At 44.0% G+C, this 11,034-nt stretch overlaps 1 protein-coding gene across 1 annotated transcript in view; it reads left to right on the top strand.

The window, feature by feature from the left end:
* The first annotated feature begins 2,167 nt into the window (after positions 1-2,167).
* RSPO1 (R-spondin 1) overlaps positions 2,168-11,034 on the top strand; it is a 76,030-nt gene continuing 67,163 nt past the window's right edge. The window contains exon 1 of the mRNA XM_030219912.1: positions 2,168-2,681. The gene's annotated coding sequence lies outside the window, so the exon portion shown is untranslated. The remainder of the gene's footprint in view (positions 2,682-11,034) is intronic.

Here is an 11,034-nt window from a genome sequence, read left to right as displayed (position 1 = left end):
GGTTGATACAGTTTTTGCCCATCCTTCCTGTTAGACTAACTCAAGCTCTTCAAGTTGGCTAGGGATTATCTGTGAACTACAACTGGGTCACTTGAACTTTCACTTTCTTCTGAATCACTTCATTGTTACCTTGCTTTGTGCCTAGGATTCACTTGTTCAGAACCCTTATTTTATCATCCTCTCTTTAATATTCCCTTATCTCTTGTTTGTCTGTCCTAATTAGATTGTAAGCTCTGTGGAGCAGGGACTGTCTCTTCGTGTTCAAGTGTACAGCGCTGCGTACGTCTAGTAGCGCTATAGAAATGATAAGTAGTAGTAGTAGTCTTTGGGATTCCGGAAACTTGCTACTCTTCGGGATTCTGCACAGAATTTTGCTACTCTTTGGGATTCCGGAATCTTGCTACTCTTCAGGATTCTGCACAGAATTTTGCTACTCTTTGGGATTCCGGAATCTTGCTACTCCTTGGGATTCTAGAATCTTGCTACTCTTTGTCCTTATCCCTTATTTGTCTTGTTTGTCTGTCCTAATTAGATTGTAAGCTCTGTGGAGCAGGGACTGTCTCTTCGTGTTCAAGTGTACAGCGCTGCGTACGTCTAGTAGCGCTATAGAAATAATAAGTAGTAGTAGTAGTCTTTGGGATTCCGGAATCTTGCTACTCTTTGGGATTCCAGAATCTTGCTACTCCTTGGGATTCCAGAATCTTGCTACTCTTTGTCCTTATCCCTTATTTGTCTTGTTTGTCTGTCCTAATTAGATTGTAAACTCTGTCGAGCAGGGACTGTCTCTTCGTGTTCAAGTGTACAGCGCTGCGTAGGTCTAGTAGCGCTATAGAAATGATAAGTAGTAGTAGTAATAAGAAACTCAAAACTCACACTGTCACACTAACTGTGTTTATTATAAGATACAAGAGTCCGTTGTCGCCCACAGATCAATACAAGTCTTTCAGCATGTAAAGTGGAGAAAAAAAGGGGATTCTGTAACGCCACCCAGCCAGCCCAAGATCATCGGACTATAAGGCATGGGCAGGGCGCAGCATCATCTAACCCCCCCCCCCCAAAAAAAAAAAACTCCACACTATCAAATGTCCAATATTATCAAAAAAATAGACTTGAAGGGTAGACACTGAGTATATCCCTGTATCAAAAAGTTGAGATCACAGAGTATATCTATCTCAAAAAGTATGTTAAGTATTTCTGCTTTACAATATGCTATTGTCGAAACGCCACAGGTTACTTATCTTGACTCCCAGGGTACTGGTGTCAAACACCCGATCTGTAGCTGATACACAATGACATCTTCTGCCGGTATTTTCATACTGTCTAAAATCAGAGATCTGAACAGCCTCCTAGTGGAGGTAATGGAGACAATGACAGTTTTCTGAATTCAAGAACCCCCCCCCCCCCCTAGGACAAGCTCAGAGGATCTTTCAGGGAGAAAAATAAAGTTAGAGAGCTGATTATTTGGTGAGGACGGGCACACTAGCTAGGCTGTATGTATCATATGGTCTTGTTCTCTGCTTGTTAAACACTATGCAGTAATTTCAAATTCCTAAGGACCCCCTAGTTTACAAACATAAACACACACCAGCCCACAAAACAGGTCTAATTTTCAGGCTATCACCTACCGTTCCTCTGCATTCTACAGAAAAGGAAACTTTCTCATTAGAAGGACACTGGGAATGAACTCACCAACTCAGGACTGGGCCAGTACTTTATACTGACGGAATGTGGTGTTTGGCAAGTTCTGATTACCTTTGCATCTGAAGGTTTCATTTTCAGTAACCGGCACACAAGAGGAATCCCATGTTTGTAAAATAATAATTAAAAAAATAATAATAATAAAGTTTGACCAGAAAGAGAAACTGGACCAACATCAGCACAGAGGGAAAGTGGGAATAAAGTTGGTATTTTGAGGAGGGGCTTTCAACATCCCTTTGGTTGAGGGTTTATGTTAAAAGCAAGGCTTCCCTAACCTGTTCTGGGAATCCCATGGCACCAGCCAGTCCAGGTTTTCTGGATCTCCACAATGACCACACATGAGGTAAATCTGCATGCAATGGAAATCCAGCATATGCAAGCCCAGCTCATGCATATTCATTGCGGAGATCCAGGCTTGGGAAGCCCTGCCTCAGATCTCTGTGGTCGTTGATTGCCCTATAAAGGCAGGGTCCTGAGGCTGCTCCACTCCTGGTCTTGCAGGGAGCACTGGGTCTGGCATCTTTGGGGCTGAGGAGGTGGTCCGTGAGGTGTGGAGTTGCTCCCGCATGCTGCAGTCTGCTTTATACGTCTTAGTACAGCTGGATGCAAAAAAATAAAAAAATTAATCCACTTCTGCGTGATTGGGGATGGCACCGAAAGCTGGATTTATGAACCTGCAAATTGCTCAGAAATGATTCCACACTATCAGATTTGGAGGAGATAGGGAGACGTGGGCACACTCATCCATCCCTGGATCCTTAAACAGGTCGGGTTTGATTTGGGGGTTTTTCTGTTGTTTTTCCTGCGCAACTCTTCCAGGCTGCAGACTGAAAAGTCGTAGAAGCAGCAGTGTGGGGGATAATTTGGATAACGCGGGGATTTTTTTCTTCTCCAAAAGAAAGCCCAAGCACTCGGAAAGAAGTACGGATTTTAAGTGCAGTAGGAACCCCCGGGATCGGCGAGCCCTGGATGTCAGCTGCGAGGTAAGGACGGTCCCCTCCCGCGGGACTTTGCAAAAGCCAATTGACTCCTGCAGAATCTCGATTAAGCGTCCAATTCCTGCGATCAGAACGCGCTTTATTTTTTACGGGGTTTTTTTTTTCTTGTACGTTTCAGATGCACCGTGGAAATTCTTCTGTGCTCACGCAACCCTTTAAAGAAATGATTTTAAATGGGGGGGGGGGGGGGGGGAGAATTAAAAAAAACGCACCAGAGAGGAGAGAGATTGAAATCTGGCTGCGTCTGCTCCGGTTTTATTCTGATTTATCCCAACGTTTGGAACAAATGGCCAAGCGGGTGGGGTCAGCCGTTTGTAAGTGCGACTTGGCTCCTCAGTGAGGAAGAGGGGGCTCACCCCCTCCCCCTTTTTGACAACTTTTTTTTCTCCGTTTGCAATGCGAGCAATGCGAAACATTTGAAAAATACATAAACAGGGGAGAGGGGGCTGCATGGGGGGGTGCTTTTGCGAGCCGAGTGCTGGGAATGAAATATGAGGGCTTTGCAAAGATTGAAGCTTCCTAGAACCAGTTTAAAACCCACGTTACTGTGCGTGATACCCTGGAGCTCCTTGGTGGTTTCGGCTTTTTCTTTCTTCTTTTGATAGGTGGGATGGCGTTAGAAACAGGTTTTCTCCTCTAACACAGATCAAACAGAATTTGTCCTGGCAAAATTCGGCTCTGCATGGGAAAAAAAAATGTGAGTTTGGTGGAAACTGCCGAAAATAAAGAATAAAAATCTACCGTGCTTTAGCGCAGGTACCATCCCAAAGTCTGAACTTAACCAGCTTTTGCAAACTTTTCTCTTTCTCACACCCCGCCCGCCCCAACTTTACACTTGCTTAAAATACCTTCTGCTTAGATGCAATAAGATGCACCTCGCTACATTTAAATGTAACCCCAAGTCGATTTCAAGACATGAAGCCCAGCATTTGTGGTGACGTCTTTCACTTGGTTTCACGACTGCCAAAGTGCAAAACTTGGCAGAACCCTTGACCGTGGAAAAAAACAACAACCCAAAAACGTGTTTGTTTCGCCCATCCTTTGCTCGGTTCTAGATGCTCCATGATGCAGACTTGGGAATTTTGGAGGAAACTGGCTGATGGGCAAATAGACCTTTTCCCGTTTCCCTCCTCCACCTTCTGCCCTGCACACTTCCAATAACCCTAATGACCCCGGGGAGAAAGCTGGAATCCTACAACAATTTTTAAAAAAGGGTGGGGGAGGGAGAAAAATAACGCAGGGACTTTTCAGAACCACACAGATCCCTTCTTCAGATTTCACCCCCCCCCCCCCCCACCCATCCATTTTTTCCCTGCGAAGTTGGATTTGCGATCCAGATTTTTGCCCAAATAAAAGAAAACTTGGCACGTGGATAGAAAAGTCAGTGGTTACTGCAGAGACATCATCCCAGGATTATTTTCCTGTGTATCGTTACAGAAACTTCCTGATCAGAGAGGGGGTGAGGGGGCGAGGGGGCGTAATAACTCTGCTTTTACCCGAAGCTGCTAAAGGCTTTGCCTGGTCCAGGGCTGTTTCTCGCTGGCTGTCTTCCAAGGGGAAGCTGGGCTTTTTGGTGTTAGAGGTTGTTTTGCCAGGTTCAAAACAGTGTGGCATTTTTAAAAATGGGTTGCGCAGAGATGAAATGTGAACCGTGTATACGTTTATGTTTAGTAGATGCGTCATTTCTCCTCCAGTTTTGTATCGAGAAGGCGATGGTGGGGGGTGTGTATGTGTGTGTGTGTGTGTGTGTGTGGGGGGGGGGGGGGGGGGGAATTATCAGTGCCCTGGCAGTGAGCAAAAACTTTCGTGTTTCCGGAGCGAGAGGGGAAAATGTTGAGGAGTCTGAAACTACAGAGTAGTAAATTTAAAACAAATCGGAGAAATTTTTTCTTCACCCAAAGCATAATTAAACTCTGGAATTCGTTACCGGAGAACGTGGTGAAGGCGGTTAGCTTGGCGGAGTTTAAAAAGGGGTTAGACGGTTTCCTAAAGGACAAGTCCATAAACCGCTACTAAATGGACTTGGGAAAAATCCAAAATCCCAGGAATAACATGTATAGAATGTTTGTACGTTTGGGAAGCTCATCAGGTACCCTTGGCCTGGATTGGCCGCTGTTATGGACAGGATGCTGGGCTCGATGGACCCTTGGTCTTTTCCCAGTGTGGCATTACTTATGTACTTATGAACCCCTCCGAATCGTGGTGGCTCTGGTATGTCACCTAGGCACCCAGAAAACAAAATTTCTCCCCTCGCCAGGGTGTTTTGACGCTGCTATGGGGTTGTTAACTCTTTGAGATTTGTCTTTGGTGAAATGTTTTTTTTCTCAATCTCCTTTCAGCTAGTGAAAAAGCATAGAATGGTTATTACTGTGCAGCAGCAGCAGCAGGGCAAATGAAAACTAGGGTGAGAGGGGGCAGTGGACATTTTAGCCCTAGGGAAAGAAGCCTACTACTACTATTTAGCATTTCTATAGCGCTACAAGGCGTACGCAGCGCTGCACAAACATAGAAGAAAGACAGTCCCTGCTCAAAGAGCTATGTAATAAAAGTGAGCCAAGTATAGGACAATCAAGCCATTGTGACATCACTGATGAGGTTGGCTCTTATTGGTGGACTGAGGCATTATGACATCACAATATTAGCTCTGGTTACAAGAGACTACTACTACTACTATTTAGCATTTCTATAGCGCTACAAGGCGTACGCAGCGCTGCACAAGCATAGAAGAAAGACAGTCCCTGCTCAAAGAGCTTACAATCTAATAGACAAGAAATAAAGTAATCAAATCAATTAATGTGTACAGGAAGGAGGAGAGGAGGGTAGGTGGAGGCGAGTGGTTACAAGTGGTTACGAGTCAAAAGCAATGTTAAAGAGGTGGGCTTTCAGTCTAGATTTAAAGGTGGCCAAGGATGGGGCAAGACGTAGGGGCTCAGGAAGTTTATTCCAGGCGTAGGGTGCAGCGAGACAGAAGGCGCGAAGTCTGGAGTTGGCAGTAGTGGAGAAGGGAACAGATAAGAAGGATTTATCCATGGAGCGGAGTGCACGGGAAGGGGTGTAGGGAAGGACGAGTGTGGAGAGATACTGGGGAGCAGCAGAGTGAGTACATTTATAGGTTAGTAGAAGAAGTTTGAACAGGATGCGAAAACGGATAGGGAGCCAGTGAAACGACTTGAGGAGAGGGGGTAGTATGAGTAAAGCGACCCTGGCGGAAGGCGAGACGGGCAGCCTACAGAAGGTATCGCATATCCAGCCACTGGATTAACAGCTCCATGAAACCATCGTTTTCCAAACAGAGAAAATGTACAGGTGTTGGATTTAGGGGAACAGGGGTACTTGAGTCCAAAGCAGTTTTCCACATTCTTCTAAAAAAAAAAAAACCAATTCATTCTGTTTACCTGCTGCTATCATTCTAAATATGAGTAAATTGTGAGCTGCTATATCCTTTTTTTTTAATCAATGCAGATGTCACGTGGATACAGCACAGACAGATGCTTTCATAAAGTACAAAGAAACACCATGAATGTACACAGTGCATTTTAAACAAATAGGAGAAAATATTTTTTTGTCACGCAATACACTGATAACTTATGGAACTACTACTACTACAAATCATTTCTATAGCGCTACCAGTTGTACGCAGCGCTTCACAGTTGAACATGAAGAAAAGACAGTCCCTGCTCAAAAGAGCTTACAATCTAAATCAGGACAGACAGACAGGACAAAGAAGGGGTAAGGGTAGGACAGACAGATAGGACACATAGGAATGATTCTAAATGGAATGTTGCTACTATTGGAGATTCTGTTGCTACTATTTGAGATTCTGGAATGTTGCTACTGTTTGAGATTCTACATGGAATGTTAATGTTCCTATTCCACTAGCAACATTCCATGTAGAAGTCGGCCCTTGCAGATCAGCAACGCGGCCGCGCAGGCTTCTATTTCTGTGAGTCTGACGTCCTGCACGTATGTGCAGGACGTCAGACTCACAGAAACAGAAGCCTGCGCGGCTGCGTTGCTGATCTGCAAGGGCAGGCTTCTACTACTACTACTACTACTACTACTACAAATCATTTCTATAGCGCTACCAGTTGTACGCAGCGCTTCACAGTTGAACATGAAGAAAAGACAGTCCCTGCTCAAAAGAGCTTACAATCTAAATCAGGACAGACAGACACCAATAAGGATAAGGGTAGAAGGACACATAGGAATGATTCTAAATGGAATGTTGCTACTATTGGAGATTCTGTTGCTACTATTTGAGATTCTGGAATGTTGCTACTGTTTGAGATTCTACATGGAATGTTAATGTTGCTATTCCACTAGCAACATTCCATGTAGAAGTCGGCCCTTGCAGATCAGCAACGCGGCCGCGCAGGCTTCTATTTCTGTGAGTCTGACGTCCTGCACGTATGTGCAGGACGTCAGACTCACAGAAACAGAAGCCTGCGTGGCTGCGTTGCTGATCTGCAAGGGCAGGCTTCTACTACTACTACTACTACAAATCATTTCTATAGCGCTACCAGTTGTACGCAGCGCTTCACAGTTGAACATGAAGAAAAGACAGTCCCTGCTCAAAAGAGCTTACAATCTAAATCAGGACAGACAGACACCAATAAGGATAAGGGTAGAAGGACACATAGGAATGATTCTAAATGGAATGTTGCTACTATTGGAGATTCTGTTGCTACTATTTGAGATTCTGGAATGTTGCTACTGTTTGAGATTCTACATGGAATGTTAATGTTGCTATTCCACTAGCAACATTCCATGTAGAAGTCGGCCCTTGCAGATCAGCAACGCGGCCGCGCAGGCTTCTATTTCTGTGAGTCTGACGTCCTGCACGTATGTGCAGGACGTCAGACTCACAGAAACAGAAGCCTGCGCGGCTGCGTTGCTGATCTGCAAGGGCAGGCTTCTACTACTACTACTACTACTACTACTACAAATCATTTCTATAGCGCTACCAGTTGTACGCAGCGCTTCACAGTTGAACATGAAGAAAAGACAGTCCCTGCTCAAAAGAGCTTACAATCTAAATCAGGACAGACAGACAGGACAAAGAAGGGATAAGGGTAAGACAGACAGGACACTAAAAGACAGGAAGACAAGATAAAGGTTACGAGCAGGTGACAAGTTAGGAATTAAAAGCAGCATCAAACAGGTAGACCTTTAGCCCGGATTTGAAGGCGGCCAGGGATGGAGCTTGACGTAATGGCTCAGGCAGGCATAAGGTATAACCTTTAGAATATTGAGAAGCACTCAGTTTTGAAGCTGGGTGTTGCAAGATGATGTCCTGCTGAATGTATCAGTACTACTACTACTACTAACGAACATTTCTAAAGCGCTACTAGGGTTACGCAGCGCTGTACAATTTAAACATAGAAGGACAGTCCCTGCTCAAAGAGCTTACAATCTAAAAGACAAGAGAACAATCTAAAGACAAGTGTACAATCTAGAGGACGAGTGAACAGTTAATCTGATAGGGTGGATAGATTGGGGTATTTTATATTTCTCGAGCGGTTAGACGCCGAAGTCAGCATTGAAGAGGTGAGTTTTAAGCAGAGATTTGAAGATGGGTAGGGAGGGGGCATGGCGTATGGGTAAAGGAAGATTATTCCAGGCATAGGGTGAGGCAAGGCAAAATGAGCAGAGCCTGGAGTTGGCAATGGTGGAGAAGGGTACTGAGAGGAGGGATTTGTCATGTGAGCGGAGGTTACGGGCGGGAACATAGGGGGAGATGAGGGTGGAGAGGTAGTGAGGAGCCACAGACTGAGTGCATTTGTAGGTAAGGAGGAGGAGCTTGAATTGTATGCGATATCTGATCGGAAGCCAATGAAGTGATTTGAGGAGAGGGGTGATATTTTAGTATATCGGTTCTGGCGGAATATAAGACGTGCGGCAGAAATGCAGAAAAATAAATAAACTTGGACAAAGATTTGCTCAGAACACAAGAATAGCTATATCAGGTCAGATCCAGGGTCCAGTAAAGATGGCAGAAACAGGAATAAGCATAAAAATAACTCATTGAAGGAGCAAGTGATAAAAGAGTTAGTGTAGCTATGTTTAAAAAAGGTTTGGATAAATTCCTGGAGGAAAAGTCCCATTAACTGCTATTAAGGGGACGAGAAGAACGGAATCTTGCTACTGCTTGGGATTCTGCCAGGTTCTTGTGACCTGGATTGGCCACTGTTGAAAACAGAGTCAGAAAACAACCAGGCAGCCGGTCTGCCAAATCCAATACAGAAGATAAAAACAATGAGGCAGACCTTGTAAAAAAAAAAACCTGTCTTTATTTGTAGATTAAAAGCTCCCAGGTATTCAACACAAAATGCCCAACATGGCCATGTTTCGCCAGTATAAAAATGGCTGCGTCAGGGGCAGTGGGTCACTGTTTTATCTTCACCATTGAAAACAGGACCCTGGATCTGACCTGATATGGCTATTCTTATGTTCTGAGCAAATCTTTGTCCAAGTTTATTTATTTTTCTGCATTTCTACCCCACATTCTCCCACCTAATGCTAGGTTCAATGTGGCTTACAGTCATCTAAAAGTTTATCCGCTCCTACCCTAGCTGAGATAATATGTAACCACCTCTCTGACCTCATGTGCACCTTTCTTTAAATTAGTCACCTTACTTTCTAACTCCTCTTACTCTCTTACCTATCTATATGTTCCATCTTTGCTTATACCCTTCACTGTCTATTAAAATGTTCTATTACGTATTGTGTTGACACTATAAGTAGTCTACTTTGCCATACTTTGTCTTGTTATTTGAATATTTCTACTGCTGTAATTATCTATTGCTCATGTTTGATCTATTCTTACTGAACAACCGCCTTGAGTGAATTCCTCCAAAAAGGCGGTAAATAACCCCAAATAAAGAAATAAATGGTTTGCATGTTTATAGGTTCAATGTGGTTTCTAATTCACTTAAAGTAAGCAGGTTGCTTACTTTAAATGTGTTTCATGAGGGCATCACTAAATCTAAAGCATGTATATATATACAGATAACTAAAGCATGGATCCTCATCAGAGCCCCATAGGTGTATCATCCTGATCCCATTGAACCATGAATACAGCATGAGTGGCTGATAACTGCATTCACTCTGCCGCTCCCCAGTACCTCTCCACTCTCGTCTCTCCCTACGCCCCCCCCCCTCGGGTACTCCGTTCTGTTGATAAATCTCTCTTATCTGTCCCCTTCTCCTCTTTTGCTAATTCCAGACTCCGTTCCTTTTATCTTGCTGCACCTCACGCCTGGAATAGACTTCCCGAGCCTGTACGTCTAGCCCCCTGTTCGGCCATTTTCAAGTCCAAACTTAAAGCCCACCTCTTTACCACTGCTTTTGACTCCTAACCACTGCTCGCTTGCCCTGTCCTTTTATCCTCAGCTCTTTATTCCCTTGCCCTTAATTGTTCTGTCTGTCTGCCTGTCTTATCTAGATTGTAAGCTCTTTGAGCAGGGACTGTCTTTTTTTGTGTATGGTGTACAGCGCTGCGTATGCCTTGTAGCGCTATGGAAATGATAAGTAGTAGTTGGTGAGCTCAGAGAAAGGCAGTTTTAAATAAACAGCGGACATGCTCATAATAATAGAAGCACCTACAATTAATGCCTTGTGAAGATACGAAATAAGAGAAATAGAAGAAAGGAGACCTAAGACTGAGACAGAACGGGGAAGCAACTGAGTGAACATAGAAAACAGTCAATTATAATGACATTTGTATCCCACATTATCCTGAGCAAGTTCAGATTCAATGTGGTTTACATTCAAGAAAAGCATCAAAAATATGATACAGTCAGATAATTAACTATAACATTTTAACATATTAGGAATAACTGTGTGTCATGAAGCTAGGCAAGAGTATTGGTTACGTTGAAACATAAGAGAGACGGAAACATTTTATTGTTATTAGATCTTTTGAAGCCTATTCGCAATTTTAAGATGCTGCTGTGCTGCTTTACACTAGGAAAGACAAGTGACTCAGTTTCTGGAGGGATACTAGGTTTTCTGATGCTGTGCTCTCCCCCCCCCCCCCCCCCCCCCCCCCCAGTGCTTTTGTAGCTACAAGTGGAAGAAGTCAGGACTAAAAGTATCTGATTGAACTGAGCTGCAAATGTTAAGAATATATGGAGGGGCATAATTGAACGAAAACGCCTATCTCCATGGGCGTTTATCTCCAAGAACGGGTCCGTGAAGGGGCGGACCGAACCGTATTTTGGGAAAAAAATAGACGCCCATGTTTTATTCAACAATGTGTGAGCTGGGCGTTTTTGTTTTTCAGCGATAATGGAAAATAAAAGCGCCCAGCTCAAAAACGAATAAATCCAAGGCATTT

Source organism: Microcaecilia unicolor, chromosome 11 (assembly GCF_901765095.1).
Source record: "Microcaecilia unicolor chromosome 11, aMicUni1.1, whole genome shotgun sequence".
Classification (NCBI taxonomy): domain Eukaryota; kingdom Metazoa; phylum Chordata; class Amphibia; order Gymnophiona; family Siphonopidae; genus Microcaecilia; species Microcaecilia unicolor.
The sequence above is the reverse complement of the archived record's forward strand: the minus strand, read 5'-3'. Positions and strand labels throughout refer to the sequence as shown.